This window comes from Pogona vitticeps, chromosome 2, assembly GCF_051106095.1.
Source record: "Pogona vitticeps strain Pit_001003342236 chromosome 2, PviZW2.1, whole genome shotgun sequence".
Lineage (NCBI taxonomy): Eukaryota > Metazoa > Chordata > Lepidosauria > Squamata > Agamidae > Pogona > Pogona vitticeps.
Window position 1 is genome coordinate 262,930,406 of NC_135784.1, and position 17,409 is coordinate 262,947,814.

The following is a 17,409-nucleotide window of genomic DNA, read 5'->3' on the forward strand; positions in this document are numbered from 1 at the left end:
TTATGCTGTATGTTGCCATTTTACAGACACTGGTGGGTAGAAAAGAAATATATAAAGAATTATGTTTAAAGATTACAACGATAGTGGTGAATAGAGACTTAGATTATGACACATTGTATGCCTTGTGCCACATGATGCCACAGCTGCTGCACATTCTCTTCGACCAATCACCCAGCCAGCTGCCCCACTCACAAGCCTCCATAAGTCACCTGGGTCATCCTCCATCACCAGCTGCCCAGTCTGGGAAGGAACTCGGGTTGTCCTTCCTTGCCTCCTCTGGCAGCTGACCACTCAGTCAAAGAGGGGGGATGGGGAGTCCCCCTGTGCAGCTGTTCAGTGGATGACTGCTGGAGGAGGCAGGGAAGGGCAGTCTGAGCTTCTTCCCAGACTGGGCAACCACAAAAGGAGGATGACCTGGGTGGCATGCAGAGGACTGTGGGGGGGGCAGCCAGCTGGGGGTGGTGTGGTTGGGGGGAATGTGCTGCAGCTGTGGCACCATGTGGCAGAAGTCATATGATGCAGCATAACTTAAGTCATGCCCAGCTCTAGTTGTGATCAAATCCTCTATGACAATGGCTCCTAGCCTTGGGTCCCTAGTAGAATAAAACTCCCAGAAGCCTTCACCACTAGCTGTGCTGGTCAGGATTTCTGTGTGTTGTAGTCCAAGATAACTGGGCACCCAAGATTGGGAACCACTGCTCTATGATATACATCTGCTTAAGACAGCATACAAATACTTCACTCAATCAATCATTCATTCAATCAATCAATCAATAAAAATAACATTCTAAGCAAAGCATTTTTGTGCATACCTTCCATGATTAAATACATGCTGGCTTGCTGACATTTAATGCTTAAAGTCTTTTGCAGGATAAGAATTAGTTCTTTAAGTCTTTCAAAGATAATCTAAGAGAGATCTTCTTCCACAGAGTTAGAGAATCAGTAGGCGGGTGAGCAAGGAACCTCAATTGATTTTAAAGACTAAACATCGTCCTCGTAGTAATAAATCTATTAGAAATAAGACAGATGCTATGAAGAGTCTTTTTTAATGATCCAGTAGAAGATTTAATCTATGTCTGCTTTCACAAGCTCTAGAATGAAAAGTAGCCCTTACTCATTTGTATGCTTTTTTCTGAAGGATGAACCACACTGAAACTAATGTCAAAGCCTAGGGGTTTGAACCACAAGGCTGAGAAGACTTTATGGCAAATTTTATCAATTTATTGTGTAACCTTAGTTTTCAATTTTTTTTAAAAAAAAATCTGTTATTGAGTTAGCTACACTTTAAACATACTAGGCATGTTTCCTGGCTTTTGGATGATATTTATTTGTTCCAGAGCAGTCTTTACTGCTGGCTTAGGACAATGGTACCAGAGATTAAAAAAGAGGTTTTTTTTTTTAAAGAACTCCCAGAATCCCACAGACAGCATGGGCCAAAAGGAAGGAAGGAAGGAAGGAAGGAAGGAAGGAAGGAAGGAAGGAAGGAAGGATTCAAAAAAATCAATTCCCCCTCTCTTAACATAAACATGTGAGGAGAGAGTTTTAGCTAGGGAAAGGCTCTTTTGTGGAATTCATGTTCTTTTGGCATTTTCTGAAAACACAAATGTTTTGTATTTACAAAAGAAGGATATATGAACATTTCATGTTCCTTTTGCTCTTCCGTGTAACCTTTCCATGCCCTTTGAATGTTACGTTTGCCTGAGTTTTTCATCTACCATAACAATATATGAGACTCTGGCCGGGCTGGTGCTGGAGGTGCCGAGAGAGAAAGAGAGCCAGAGAGCTGCTTCCCTGGAAGAGGTGGTGGCGGTGGCAGCTGCTGTTGGCAGCTTGGAGGAGCTCTTCAAGGATGGGCCAGGAGCGAGCTCCACTCGGAGGTGGCTCTGGTGCTTGAGGAAAAGGGCTGGCAGTGCACCTCGCTCACCGGCTCTTCCCCAAGACAGTGCCTCTTGCACCCTCCATCCAGAACTGCTGCCTCCCAGCTGGCAGACAGGCTGTCTTGGGAGAGAGCCAGCGAGCGAGGCGAGGCTTTTTTAACTCTTGACAGCAGAGGACGCATGGGCGCTTCGGGGGGGCAGGCAAGGCAGGGGCTGCAAACTATTGACCAGCGGGTCGCAAATGGCCCCCGGGCCGCATGTTTGAGACCCCTGCACTACACAGTAAACTTGCTGCTGTAGATGTTGTTGATCATTTGATTATTCTACTGGATTCACTAAATTGCTTTAAGTGATGTCTGTTAATGGCCTTGCACACTATTTTAGCAGAAAAGTCAGATTCAGACATTAAGAATTTAAGACTGACCAGGGTGGTTCTGTTTGTAGTGCCCTTGAGTAATCTCAGAAGACGACTAACAAGGCTATCAAATGTGGGAGAGGTTCTTGCTGGTGACATCTCAGCTTTGGAAATCCTATCAGATATTTCATTGTCCCCTGGATTGTCATCATTCAGGTGCTAGTTCTTTGTACAAGTGTTCAAGATATAATCAAGTGTTTAACTTGTTCACTGTTGTTGGCATTTTACAGCATTTGTTTGTAGTAATTTTTTTAAAAAAAATAACTGGGTGTTTCATGCAGCTGTTCTGAGAAAGAGCAAGATATAAAACAAATAATGATATAATCATAACAGCAGTAGTAGTACAACAACAACAGATTGTGTGTGCCAATTTTCACCTGTCTGACTCCAGTAGAGCTCCAAGGCCATGAAACCTATCCCTTTGAAACTTGGCAGATCTCCAGAGTATCATGTCAGGATTATTTTGTTTTGTGTTTCCTTCTTTGTTTCTTAAAGATTAATTAAAAAGCAATTAATCCTCAGGCAATGGGCCTCCCTAATTTTCTAGATACAAGCTTGGAGTCAGGTCTGGGAGATTGATTTCTTCACAAGGCCTCTAGACAACAGGGCTCTCTAGGACCTGCAAACCCTTCCAAGAGTTCAGAAAGAGAGAAGACCCCCCCCCCCACACACACACCTGATAGACAGGAGAAGAATATGGAAGGGCTAAATGAGTACCCAGTGCAGGCAGGGGAGAGAGAAAACTGGTTAAGAAAACAAAGAGTGGAAGGATACAGAGAAATCCCTGAGCATGAGGCGGGAAAGTCAGTTACAAAGAAAAAGGAAGCGAGGAGAAGAGAATGGAAGGTGGTAAAAGAAACAGAGCAGATGGGAAAAGAAAGACAGAATTGGGGCACTAATGAGTTTTTAATGCTTGCAAAGCTGTGCACTTCTGCTAGAAACAATAATAACCATCACTGAACAATAGGTTGCAGTTCTGATAGGAATAATTCACTGGATTGTTCTATCATCTAAATAACCTTCATGAAGAGTTTTGACATAGCTTCTCTTAATATAATCCATTCCTAGATTAACTTCTCACCACTATTACCAAGGAATGGATTATTTACTGAATCAAGATGTTTCATATCACTCTTTCATTTAACTATTAGGTGCCAGATGTCACAATAAATCATAGTTCAAGAAAAGAATGCATTTCAGTACCCTGTTTCCCCGAAAATAAGAAAGGGTCTTATATTAATTTTTGCTCCAAAAATGCATTAGGGTTTATTTTCAGGTGATGTTTTATTTTTGTCATGCACAACCATCTACATTTATTCAAATGCAGACATGTCATCTTCTGGTTGCTGCACAATGGCAGACGGCAGGGTTTCACTTAACTAGGGCTTATTTTTGGAGTGGGACTTATATTACGAGCATCCTGAAAAATCATACTCATTTTCAGGTTAGGTCTTATTTTAGGGGAAACAAGTTAAATCCTGGTCTCAGGAAATCACCCCTAACTCTTCTTATCTCCTCTGATACAGTTACAAAACTGTCAGCTTTTGCTTTAGCCTTCAGTCAGGTACTGTTTAGCTTTATGTTCAAACCATTCATTGAAACTAATCTTGAATAAGGTTTGTTGGAAAAGGAGATCTCATAAACGATGGCTTTACTTTGGCATGTTTCAAACAAGTGGCAGTTAAGAATAACCAGAGATTATCACACTGAGCTAAAAACAGCAAGCTATGGTCAATCAAAAATAAAACCCAACACTTCAGATCTTCACCTCATTACCAAACAGAGAAGGAGACGAAGGGCAGAGGAGCACAAAACCCAAGTCTCTTTATGACTCATTTCTGTCATGATATTACCAGTCAGTGAAATTCATAAAATAAAATTCTAGCCTGACTTTAAAGAAGTGCCTACGTCCACCATCAAGGACAAACAAATTATCCAACCTGACCATGTAATGAACAGTCCTTTAATAATACTGGCTCTCTGGAACCAATTTTTACTCTTATGGCATCCCTATGTAAAATCCTGCTGACAAATACAGTAATCACCATCAGTATTATATATTATATAACATATTCTCAAGGTTCTCATAGTGCTTCAGAGAATTTACAGAAAGCCACATGAGCATTACTGAAAGTACTCTAAGGGAGGAGGGTGGAGACAAAGTGTTCCCTGCAACAGAGCACACATCTGAACTTTTAATTGATAAGTCTTGGCTGCTGTGCTGCATCAACCCTGTCCTGCCCCTTGCCAAATGACCTCCTGAACATCTTCAAACAGCAAAGTTCAATGCAAAAGTTTGAATAGCATGTGTTCATTTAAAATGCAGGATACATTGCGGAAGGGGCAACTTCCTTTATTTTCATATAAACTGAAGCCCTTGATTAACAACCACAATACTCAAGACACCGCCTACTGTCCTAAAGTGAAAACTGTTTATAGTGCATTTTCACTAAAATAATGAGCCACAGTGGGCTTCAAGGGGTGCCTTACAATATGCCAGCTAGTATCTGTCTAAAGTTGTTTTATGTTCACAAAGCTACTTGGTTTGTTTTTAATGAGACCTGGAAAAAAGATTTGTTTCTTTGAGGCTTCTGAAAGAAAGAAAGAGTTATTTCATGAGCACATTATGCTGTTATTTTTACATTGTTCGAAATAAAGTAAAGCACTTACCTTGCACACCTAGATGTCTCACATATTACTAAGCAGAAGAGCATTTGTGAGAGGGCTTATGATTTTTCAGGAAGGGTGAATCATCTTCACATAGATGCTGTGAATAACCCCCGTTATGCATACTGACATCATCAGTAAAGGCTTGGAGGCAAGGGGTACCATGGTAACCAAGCAATGTGCTGAGGGACAGAAGCCTTTAATTGCTTTAACAACTTCCCGGGGCTCTGGCTACTGGGTTTCGATTTGCTAAGTAGGAAATGAAGGTTGTCAGAAATGCAACAGAGTGCGACACCAATTTGAGAGAGCTCAATGAATCCTGAATCTATTAATACAGATGTGACTTTTAACAACAAGTGTCATTGCCTGAATCTATTACTGATATCCTTCCGACATGTGCAAGCTTTGCATAACTTACAGGCCAAGAAATGATACTATCAGGTAGAAATTTTTACAGCAGTTCCTTTTCTTAGAACTATCAGTATTGCTGCAGGAAAGCAAATCTGTGTTTATTTTTGGCCTCAGAGAAAGATATCTGTAGTGACCTGGGCAGTAACGTATCCTTGGAAATAAATAAAACGTAACTGAATTGGAGGTCACAAATAGTAAAGAAAGTTGTAAAAAAAGCTTTACATGTGCTGTATTATTATTTATCTTTCCATGCATCTCTTGTCTTAAATGTCTGACACTACATCACTTAAAAGGACACAGCTCAAGGGAATGACCGAGCCATCTGTAATGGAAAAATAAAGAAAAACTGGTATAATAAGATTTACAACAAAAAAACTCTACAGGATCATCTGTCAGTCAGATTATCAACACACAGGGCTCGCTCGCTGTGTGCCTGAACTCCTGTTAAATCAATTGATAAGCCCTGCTGTATTTTTACAATTACATATGAAGATATTAGCACGTTATCTTTAAGAAAAAAATAGTATAGGTATGCTTACTTTTGGAGGAGGGGGGAGTATATTCTGCCATTACATTTTAACTTAGAAGAATAGCAGGTATATTCAGAGAAAAGAAATAAGCATTCAATCTATTTTCAGTATCATTCTTCTGGTGTGGAAGCTGCTCTGTGCTATGATTGCTCATGTATAAATGCATGCAAATAGTGAATAAAGTTTACCACCCAGTCTGGCTAGAAATACATATACCTCTCATATAGTTGCCCTTCAAGATTTAACCTCTTGATGACTGCTTTAACCTGGAAATCTTTGACATACACTGGAAAAGGAATACACATAATATGGTACATCCTATGAGGGGTTCATGTGCCAGATGAGTACATGAACAGAAGCGCACTTCAGAGGCTGGATAATAGACTGCAGTTATTTAGTAATAAAATGTGACATATGAATTGTCTCTTCGCAGAACAATATGTTTTCCATCCGTGAAACTACTGTTCCATTTCATACCCACCCACCATTCCATAAGCATCACTATGCTTTTAAGAAGATAAGAACTAGGCACACAGTTGAGGTATAGTGTGGAAGATTCATGTCCATTTCCTTCATACCCTTTTCTCTGTGGAGTCTGCAAAAGAAACAATAAGGACTACCTCTTTTTAATGCAGAATTCGCAGTTAAGTGTTTTCATCTATGAGGAAATCAGTTTTAAAACTGATTTTACAGTGACTATTTTTCCTTAAGGCTAACTCCTTAGACTGGATTCCTGCATAAATAATTACTCATGTCTAAAACCTGGAGCTCCTGCTGGGAATATATTTATCAGCTTGAATGTGACAAAGTTAAACTATAAGACAAATCAGCAAGCTCTTCCCATTTCAGAACCAACCAAAATTTGATTATGGCACATAAGATGCCATTTCTTTTTTAAAAAAACTTTCAACTACAAAATGAGCAATTCTTAAAGCAATCCGATTGCTTTGGACTTTTCATGTTGATGAAAGAATAATCAAAGCTTCTGACACTTGCACTCTATAGTATACATTCAATGGTGGAAATTACAGTTGTAAAACACTGTGTTTAATTTACTAGACACATTGTCTTCCACATCTAGGAAAGCATACATTTTGTTTCACTACAAGAGAAGGCCCTAGATGAAGGAATCAGAGTGGCAGAGATGTCCACAGACCTCTTCATCAGAGATTTTGGATTATTTTTTATATCAGCTGTGTCTCCTAGTAGTATTGCTATTTCATGTACTGGATCGATTGGGCTGCCCAAGTGACTAAAAGAATTATCATAATCAGTAAGCTACCCCACACCTCTGAGAGAGAAATAGGCAAACATAGTGCTAATAATTAGCTACCTTTCCATTCTCTCAAAGGACAGGTGCTCAGCAGCAAATGTACACCAGCCTAATATGAGAGGAAAGAGACAAAATCAATTTATTTCTGTAGAAATCTTAACTAATTCTGCCAAGAGTACTCTGTAGGCTTTAGAGAAAGGTGTAAAATTAAAAGATAATACATCAATGTACTCATTATCTATTTAAATAAAAGTACGTTTTTGTTTGTCTGTCCATTTGTTACTGCATCATGAGAAAATGGCTGCACTGAATTCTGAGGGCAGGTTTTGGATCATGTGATCAAATGCTGCACAGAAAAATCACTTTGGGGACCCTTGGGAATATTCCAATTATTATCTCTTAAACAGCTTAACAAATATTCATCAAATTTTAAGTAAAGCTTTGTGGTATTGGGACTTAAAAACTGTATGCGGCATACATAAAAATTATTTTGGGTGCTCTCAAGGGCACACTAATTAGTTTCCCGCTGGGCAGACTTTTCCGCTGGACATACTTTCACCAAACTGGAGGGTACCTGCAGGATTGTCTGACTTGATGCTACATGTTGTACATGATAGTCACTTTAAGGGCTATAATGGATGCCTCCATTATTTTCTTTTGGCTACAAGATCATGAAGTGTGTAATTCTAAAGATTTTGATGAGGTGTGTTCAGAAATTGACATGTTATGAATTGTGTTGTAACTATTACAGATGACAATTCAAAATATTCATTAATCAGTTACCATGTTACCTGAGGAATTATGGAAGATGTACTCTTCAGATAAATTACCAAGCTGGAGGGAGGGAGGGGGACAGCAGTGCAAATGAAAGGAGAAGGTACACAAAGAAGAGACAGGATAGTGGCTGAGTGGGAGCTCTACTCAAGGGATTTTAACTATTTTAATAGTTTGATCCATTGTCCAGTTATTAATAAAAGCACAGGTGTTAGCACAAAGCATATTCCAAAGCAGTAAGAGCAAATAATCTCCAGCTGCTCAAGATTCTACAACAGATGACAACCCCTCATCAGCCTAATGAGGAAATATAAAAAAGATAAGTGTCATGTAAGTTGCCCTCATCCATACGTTGTTGGGCAGGTCTTAAAGAAGATGCAAGTGAATGGAGGGCAATACAGTCTGTACTGTAATCAACAACAGCAGTGACTCCCCCTACATTCTGACTGTTTCTCAAAAAACATCGAGGAAAAAGAAGTCTACTCATTTGCTTAGAGATGGAGTGGGCAGCTCTCGTCAGGTAAAAACTTTTGGATTTTAGCTCCTACAATCTTTATCCAGTGGCTGTGATAGTTCGGGCTAATAGCAGCAAGCCAAAAATCTCTAAAAGGCCATAGCTGCTCATCCCTATCTTTGGACAAAAACAAGATGACAAAGCAAAAAGAAGTTAACTACGCAACAAAGACTAAGTGAAGAACTAACAGCTGGAAAGGTTTCCTTAGCAGATAAGGAGAAGGAGTCAAGGAGGAGGAGAAAGGTGTCTCCTAAGAAATGCCCTCCAGCCTTCTTTTCTAAGATCCCTTCTTTTCTGATCTAATATGGATGGGACTGGGTTTGATGATAATGTGAATCAGTTCTTCTAGGCATGAATGCTTCTAGCATGATGAGACCCAGAAGAGGAGTACTCACATACTTTCTCCTACAAATGAATACCATAAGTCAGGGATGACACTATAAGAAGACAGGGCACTCTGATTTTAAGTAACAGTAATATTAAGAAGACCAGCTTCAATCATCACAATGGGAGCCTGGACAGAGGTGCGGGAAGGGAAAATAAACATTTTGTTAGTAAATTATTGGGAATTTCAAGAGATGAGAAAAATTACTTTTCTGGACTGCAATTCGTAGAATCCCACAGTTCAACCATGGAATTCTGGGAGTTATTCTTCAAAAGGTAACTCATCATCATTGACTCTTCCCAATAGAAAATCCAAACTACAGCTGCACTGTCAAAAGATACTGAATTAATGTCCAACGTAAGTTGTCTAACTGCACCAATACCCTAATTAACATTTAGCAGTATGACATCTCAGACATACCCGTAATGCTATAACGTACAACCTTAATGTCTAGATTTCAAAATTCAGCAGGAAGTTGTTTGCAATTACCACATATGGTAAAATAAAATACCTTACAAAGAATGTAAAATAAAATAAATTGCTGCATCTGATTAAGAAAAATATAGTCAAAGTTTCTGCCACTAAAAACTCTTTCAGATGTCCTAACACTCTTTGGTGGAGGCACAACAAAATAACAGTGACCTGAAACATTATAGACTCACTTGTTACACAATGTCAAACATTGCAACTTCGTAAAACATAGCAAACAGTTACAAACAGTACTTCCAACGCAGACCCTAAGACAGTACATCCAGGCAAGAACAAAGAGTAAAATTTCCAGTACTCTCTAGATAATCTAGAAAAGGTAGAAAAGTAAACACTAATTATATGTTATTAGAAGACACACTGGCAACAGTGAAAGCAGTGTTGCTGTATTAGCATTCCCAAATGTGTAAGACAGAACAAATAAAAACATACTGTATTTGCTAAACCACATTTGTTGTTTTACTTCTAATTTAGTTTCTAGAAAGGCTCTTTATGATTCTCTAATATAGCTATCAATATTTAGCAGCACTGATGACAATTAGCATGGTACAATCGTGTTTACTGAAAATTGGGAAAGTGCACAATTCTGGCTTGATAACCAATGGAAACATGAATTTGCAAACTTTCCCCCCCAAAAAACAAAAATCGGTTTGGGAATGCATATATACCTTTCCATAGTATTCATTCCTAAAGAATAATGAATTAGCATGTTATACAAAACAGGGAAACCAAAATTCTCATTTTCTTTTTCCTCTCTTCTGTCTAGAGGAGGTACTTTTACAAAAAGCCTGTTGACCTGCTGGGAAAATGAATCTGGCATTGCAGTTAAAACTGGGCAGCAACAGAGTCAGCCAGGGGTTCGGGTTGCAGCACCCTGTAGCACTCAGTCTGCACGTACAGTAACCAGAGCATTCATGCATTTTATTTATGCCCAACCTTTTGGGACTCAAGAAATGGACTCAAGGTGACGTACAAGACATGCAACTAAAATAAAATAAATTACAATATTAATTAAAAAATTAAAGATATTATATTAAAACAGTAACTGAAAAAAATAATTAAAACAGTAAAGAGCCACTGGTAGCTTGCAAGTTCCTTAGCTAGTTCACTGCAGCTTAATAGGCACTTAAAATCACAGAAAAGATTAAGTTTCAGAAGGCCTACAAATGCAAAATACTTTGGTTAGTTACTAGTTCCATCTAGAGGAGACCCATGATGAACAGCATGAGTTATTTAAGTCCAATTGATTCAGGTCTATTTTAGTTGGGACTATAAATTGGATTCAGCTCTCTGGCAAAAATAAAAAATAAAATAAAAATAAAATAACAGTACCTCATAGTGTAGTTAGCTGAATGTTTACAAAGCGATTTTATCATAAACCACTCAAAATATAGATTTGTTCAGGAATGTTACTTTATTACAGCACTGACTTCATCCCAGTCTTTGAAGGTGAGCAAATTAAAATCTATTTTACAACATTCAAACTCTCTGAGACACATACTTCAAAAGATTTATTTCAGTCTCAAAAATGGATTGTGATATAAATAGATCAAAGTAGCACGCATAGCTCTGCTCCCGAACAATCCCAGATTACAACTATGACAGCTTCCTAGAAAATTTCATTATCAGTTTAAACAAAACCAAGGAAATGGTCTCAACAGCATAATACTTAAGTCCAACCTACTCCTAAGTAAGCAACCTGAACTGTCAATTCAAGTACTGTAATAAGACTACAAATGACAATGCTGCTCTGGCGTTTTGGTTTGGTGTTTTTTTATCATCACAAAAAAAAAATGATGGTCAAAAGTCATAATTAACAAGTGACTACAAGGACCCTAGTGACTTTCATATGTTTTGGACTACAAATCCTTTCAGGCCCAACCAGCACAGCCACCAGCAAGAGAGAACAAGAATTCCAGTGCAAAACATCCACCAAGTTGCCTACCACTTCACTATTGGTATATGGTCATATTTTCTTTCAACTTCATTGGAATATGATTTATACTTCACTTGCTTTTAAAGAGAAACTGAAACTGAAACCATATGGTTATTAAATTACGAGTGGGGAACGAAACATGTAAGATGCTCACACAAACAGGTCTTAAATGCATAGAAACATTTCATGTCAGCTTAACTAAAGTCAGTAAATCATTAACAAGCCAAGCATCCTGAGATAATTTCTAAGGAAATGGGCATATTTTAATAAAGAAGGAACATTGCCAACACTTAGTGGTATTTCTGACATTTAGTTTTCTTGGACTGAATTTCTGTGGAGAAAAGCCTTGAGGCAAAACCTTATCTCTCCTTCTCTCTATTAACACCCACAAAGTGAACATAATCTGCATATGCTACTTCTGGCAGACATTCTACACCCTGTTGCACACAGTTTAAAAGATGCCAAAGTAACAATTCTCCATTTTTCCCCAATAAGAATTTCAGCATCTCTCCTTCTACTCCCAACACCTTCCAAGACCTGGGACAGCTCTAACACATTTTCCAGGGATGTTCCCATCAGTCCAACAGGTGTCTGCTCCTATTTTATGAGTACAATTTTTTTAAAAAAACCATTCCATTTATTGAAATTAAGCATGATTACAACAGAAAAACCTTCCCCAGTCCCCAAGTCTGAATCAACACTTCCATGTACACGTAAAGTCCAACAAAACACAAGCAAGAAAATTTCAATTTTCAACCTGCTTTTTTTTTGTTACACTGAAATGGTCTAGAGAATACACCTGTGCTAAAGATAAAGCTAACTGGGGTATGCCATACATAGGCCAAAGGCCACTTGCACTGCTAGAAAGAGATTGCAGCATCCTATAGACAATGTCTGTAGCGATTTCTTATCTTGAGGCAATGTGCCTCCAAAAGTCATGCCATTTGCATCACTCTGGCATAACAACACAGGAAGATTTTGGCCATGTTTCTTAGATGTAACTACTGTGATCTTGCAACCCAGTGGTGTTTATCAAGGTCCATTCTTTCTAAAAGCTTTTCCTTCTGTCATTCAAAGATGGGCATAAGTGCACAAGCATACATACCCTATCGGCTGCTGAAAGCAACAATCTCAGAGGACAGTTAAGACTTTGTGAAGGGACATAGTATCTGTTTACTGTTTTTAATAAGGCTAGATATGCCTATCATTATTCACCACACACTGGTAAATTACATGTTTTGTCACAGCTAATCTCCCCTTCCTAATTAGAAACTGGCTTTGAACACTTACTGCTAAGTATTCCATGCCTTGGTTTGCTCCATTTTTGAGAATTGGCCCGTTATATTATGACATCATGTCCCAGGTTTCAAAATATTGTTGCTGTTTGTTGTTTAGTCGTTGAGTTGTGTCTGACTCTTCGTGACCCCATGGACCAGAGCACGCCAGGCCCTCCTGTCTTCCACTGCCTCCTGGAGTTTGGTTAAATTCATGTTGGTCGCTTCGATGACACTGTCCAGCCATCTCATCCTCTGTCGTCCGCTTCTCCTCTTGCCTTCACACTTTCTCAACATCAGGGTCTTTTCCAGGGAGTCTTCTCTTCTCATGAGATGGCCAAAGTATTGGAGCCTCAGCTTCAGGATATATCCTTCCAGTGAGTACTCAGGGTTGATTTCCTTTAGAATTGATAGGTTTGTTCTCTTTGCAATCCAGGGAACTCTAAGGAGTCTCCTCAAGCACCACAATTCAAAATCATCAATTCTTCAGCGGTCAGCCTTTTTTATGGTCCAGCTCTCACTTCCATATATCACTACTGGAAAAGCCATAGCCTTGACTATGTGGATATTTGTCAGCAAGGTGATGTCTCTGCTTTTTAAGATGCTGTCTAGATTTGTCATTGCTTTCCTCCCAAGAAGCAGGAGTCTTTTAATTTCGCGGCTGCTGTCACCATCTGCAGTGATCATGGAGCCCAAGAAAGTAACATCTGTCACTGCCTCCATATCTTCCCCTTTGATTTGCCAGGAAGTGATGGGACCAGTGGCCATGATCTTAGTTTTTTGTGTTTTTTTTTTTGTTTTGTTTTTTAAAGTAGAGCTTCAGACCATTTTTGGTGCTATCCTCTTTCACCCTCATTAAGAGGTTCTTTAATTCCTCCTCACTTTCTGCCATCAGAGTGGTATCATCTGCATATCAGAGGTTGTTGATATTTCTGGCAATCTTAATTCCGGTTTGGGATTCATCCAGTCCTGCCTTTTGCATGATGTATTCTGCATTTATGTTAAATAAGCAGGTGAACAATATACAGCCTTGTCGTACTCCTTTCCCAATTTTGAACCAATCAGTTCTCCATATCCAGTTCTAACTGTTGTTTCCTGTCCCACATATACATTTCTCAGGAGATGGATAAGGTGGTCAGGCACTCCCATTTCTTTAAGAACTTGCCATAGTTTGCTGTGGTCCACACAGTCAAAGGCTTTTGCATAGTCAATGAAGGAGAAGTAGATATTTTTCTGGAACTCTCTGTCTTTCTCCATAATCCAGTGCATGTTAGCAATCTGGTCTCTAGTTCCTCTGCCTCTTCGAAATCCAGCTTGTATGTCTGGGAATTCTCAGTACACATACTGCTGAAGTCTACCTTGGAGGATTTTGAGCACAACCTTGCTAGTGTGTGAAATGAGTGCAATTGTACGGTAGTTGGAGCAATCTTTGGCACTGCCCTTCTTTGGGATTGGGATGTAGACTGATCTTTTCCAATCCTCTGGGCACTGCTGAGTTTCCCAAACTTGCTGGCATATTGAGTGTAGCACCTTAACAGCGTCATCTTTTACGATTTTAAATAGTTCAACTGGAATGCCAGTGGAATCACCTCCACTGGTCTTGTTGTTAGCCATGATTTCTAAGGCCCACTTGACTTCACTCTCCAGGATGTCTGGCTCAAGGTCAGCAACTACATTATCTGGGTTGTCCGGGACATCCAGATCTTTCTGGTATAATTCCTCTATGTATTCTTGGCACCTGTTCTTGATGTCTTCCACTTCTGTTAGGTCCCTCCCATTTTTGTCCTTTATCATGTCCATCTTTGGACAAAATGTTCCTTTAATATCTCCAATTTTCTTGAACAGATCTCTGGTTTTTCCCTTTCTATTATTTTCCTCTATTTCTTTGCACTGTTCATTTAAGAAGGCTCTCTTCTCTCTCCTTGCTATTCTTTGGCAACCTGCATTCAATTTTCTGTAGCTTTCCCTATCTCCCTTGCATTTTGTTTCCCTTCTCTCCTCTGCTATTTGTAAAGCCTTGTTGGACAGCCACTTTGCTTTCTTGCATTTCTTTTTCTTTGGGATAGTTTTTTGTTTCTGCTTCCTGTACAATGTTATGAGACTCCAAAATATTGTACTAGGTATTAAATCCCTGAGTTGGAATCATTTTCTGACCATCATTATAAGTCTTTTATCATTGCCTCTAACTGTTCTGATGGCTGTGCAGCTGCTACCTCCCAAAACAATATTAAGTGTGGTCCCTACATACTGGAAGCACTCAGTAAGAATTTTGCAAATTAAAAGAAAAGTTTGAAAACATGCAAACAAGCAAAACTTCTTGATGAATAGTTCAAGGAGGGGGAAAGGGAAACAGAAAAGGGGATGGAAAAGAAAATGGCCCATTCAAACTCTAATAAAACCATTACTTAATCTGCACAATACTCACATATGGAGTGGACAGCTTTAGCCAGCCCTATCCATCCTGGGTTTCATTGTCCTTGTACACATGGTTTCTATACAGGAGAGCAATGGGTCTGAAATGGGGGCACTCCGCTCTCTGTGGGACCTCTCCAGATGAGACAATACCATGATTTTTCATAATCCCAGCTCAGGTGAAAAGTCCCTACTGACAGCTGAGCCTGTCCTTCTCCAAGTGTAAAAGGGCCAGGGAGGTGATTACAAAAAGAAGTGGGGTTAGATTGCTCCCCTCTACACATGAGTATGCTGCACATTACCCAACACTTGAGTCTATTCCACAGGGAGGGATAACATTAGGTATCCTCTATGAGGTTTAAAAACTCTTCAGACACTATGTATGAATATTCTACAAAAAAGAGAAGAATTCCATTTCCTCTCCTCAGAAGCTCTTCTGCCTGCTATATATGTCAATATTAAAGGCTTGGGTTCAGAGCTGGCAGCCATAGCTAAATCTAAGCCCTTTAGCTCTACCTTTATCAGGTATGGGAAGGGTGTGAAGGGTAGGGAGAGCAAAAAGAAGACATTTCGCTATTATCTCATTTTGCACATGTCTCTACCAGGCTTAGGCAGGAATGCTTAGCTTCTATTCTGCACTGGAAGATCTGTTTCAAGGGGCAGGGCACACTGCAATTTTTCCTTAAAGATTATGGGTGTCCATGGGAAGGCAACAGAGTGTACATGCCCCCATCCCAATCCTATGCTTCTTATTTCTTTAAATGTACATACTTGAAAACTAAAGTGAACAATTCACAGGTATCATTTTGCCCGATCCTCTGCAAAATCTCTGCAGACACCCTTGTTAGTCATAGTATTATAACAATAAATACTAAGAATTTACAGATGAACAAGCACATACACATCTATTCCATAATGCATTGATTCCATTTATATTGCTGACCTACATGTTCAAAAAAGGCAAAGTGAAATGTTCCACAGCAAAAGTGAAGCTAATGCACCACTGTGACAATTGCACAATGTTTTTTTTCTTTAAAAACATATATACAGTTTGCACAAATTACTGAAGATGAGAGAAATACCACTCTAAGGATATATGCAAAACAGCTCAGGATTAAACTATTTCTTCCCTCAGGAGTAAGCTGTAAAAGAGGATTAAAAGCAAAGAGCAAAACATGCTAGAGCAAGGACAGTCAACTTCTGTATTTTTGGGGGTTACTATTCTCAAGACAGCTCTGGAATCAGAACAAATTCATACAGACGAACACAATTTATTTATTTATTTATTTATTTATTTATTTGTTTGTTTGTTTGTTTGTTTGTTGTTTGTTTGTTTGTTTATTTATTTATTTATTTATTTATTTATTTATTTATTTATTTATTTATTTAAAAATAAACCTCCCAACTAGAATGTTTCTACTCTGGGCAGTTTTCAAATAATATAGAAATAAACTAAGGTAAAATCCAAATTAATCACTAAGTCCAAGATGGGAAAAGGAATAAAGAAGAAAAAGAAGAAAGAGAGAGAAAAAGAAAAGGTAATGGCTGTAGGGAGGGCCTGCCTGTATAGCCATGTCTTCAAGCTAGTCTTGAAGGCCATCAGTGAGGGAACCAGGTGGATTTCTACAGGTAAGTTGTTCCATAGGATGGGCCACTGCTAAGAAGGCCAAATATCTAGTTTTTTTTTCCCACCGGGTCTCTCTTGGCATTATGCCACTCAGCTGCCCAGCCTGACTGGAGTGGGTGATACAGGTAGAACTAGGCGGAAAAAGGTGCTCTGCCAGGTATTGAGGGCCTAAACCATTAAGGACTTTGTATGTAATAGTTAGCACCTTGAAATTGATGCAGAAGTGGATGGGTAGCCAGTGTAAGGCAGCCAAGGTAGGAGAAATACAGTGAAATATTTTCACCCCTGTTAATAGCCTGGTCATCATGTTCTGGACCATCTGGAGCTTCTGCATCAGTTTCAAAGGAAGCCCCACATAGAGAGTGTTACAGTAGTCTATTCTTGAGACTACGAGCACATGGACCAGTGTGGTGAGTGCCCTCATGTCTAGATAGGGACACAGCTGGGTGATCTGCCAAAGATGTAAATGGGCAGACCAAACCACGGACACTACTTAGGTCTCCATGGTAAGCATCGGGTCAACATGGACCCCCAGACCACAAACCAAATTCTCTGTGGTGAGTCAACCCCCCCCCCAAAAAAGAGAGGGAGTTCCCGACCCGTAGGACCGCCATCTTGTCTGGGTTCAATCTTAGTCCATTCGACTGCATCCATTGCAGAACAGCCTCCAGGCAGCACCCAAGGGATGGAACGGCATCCACTGCAGATGGAAAAAAGGAGATGTAGAGCTGGGTGTCATCAGCATATTGGTGACACAAAGCTCCACACCCAGAGATGAACCTCCCCCAACAGCTTCATATAGATGTTAAACAGCATTAGGGAGATGAT

The 17,409-nt window shown here is 39.4% G+C and overlaps 1 protein-coding gene across 12 annotated transcripts in view; it reads right to left on the bottom strand.

Annotated features, from left to right (window-relative positions):
- Positions 1 to 17,409, bottom strand: part of PAM (peptidylglycine alpha-amidating monooxygenase) — a 183,908-nt gene that overhangs the window by 149,823 nt on the left and 16,676 nt on the right. For 2 of the 12 annotated variants that reach the window (XM_078386277.1, XM_078386276.1), the window contains exon 1: positions 4,963 to 5,231. The exons of 6 other annotated variants lie outside the window; for them this stretch is intronic. The gene's annotated coding sequence lies outside the window, so the exon portion shown is untranslated. Of the gene's footprint in view, positions 1 to 4,962; positions 5,232 to 17,409 lie in introns of those variants that run through there. 4 more of the 12 variants (XM_078386275.1, XM_020794413.3, XM_078386272.1 and 1 more) reach the window with 3 other exon arrangements.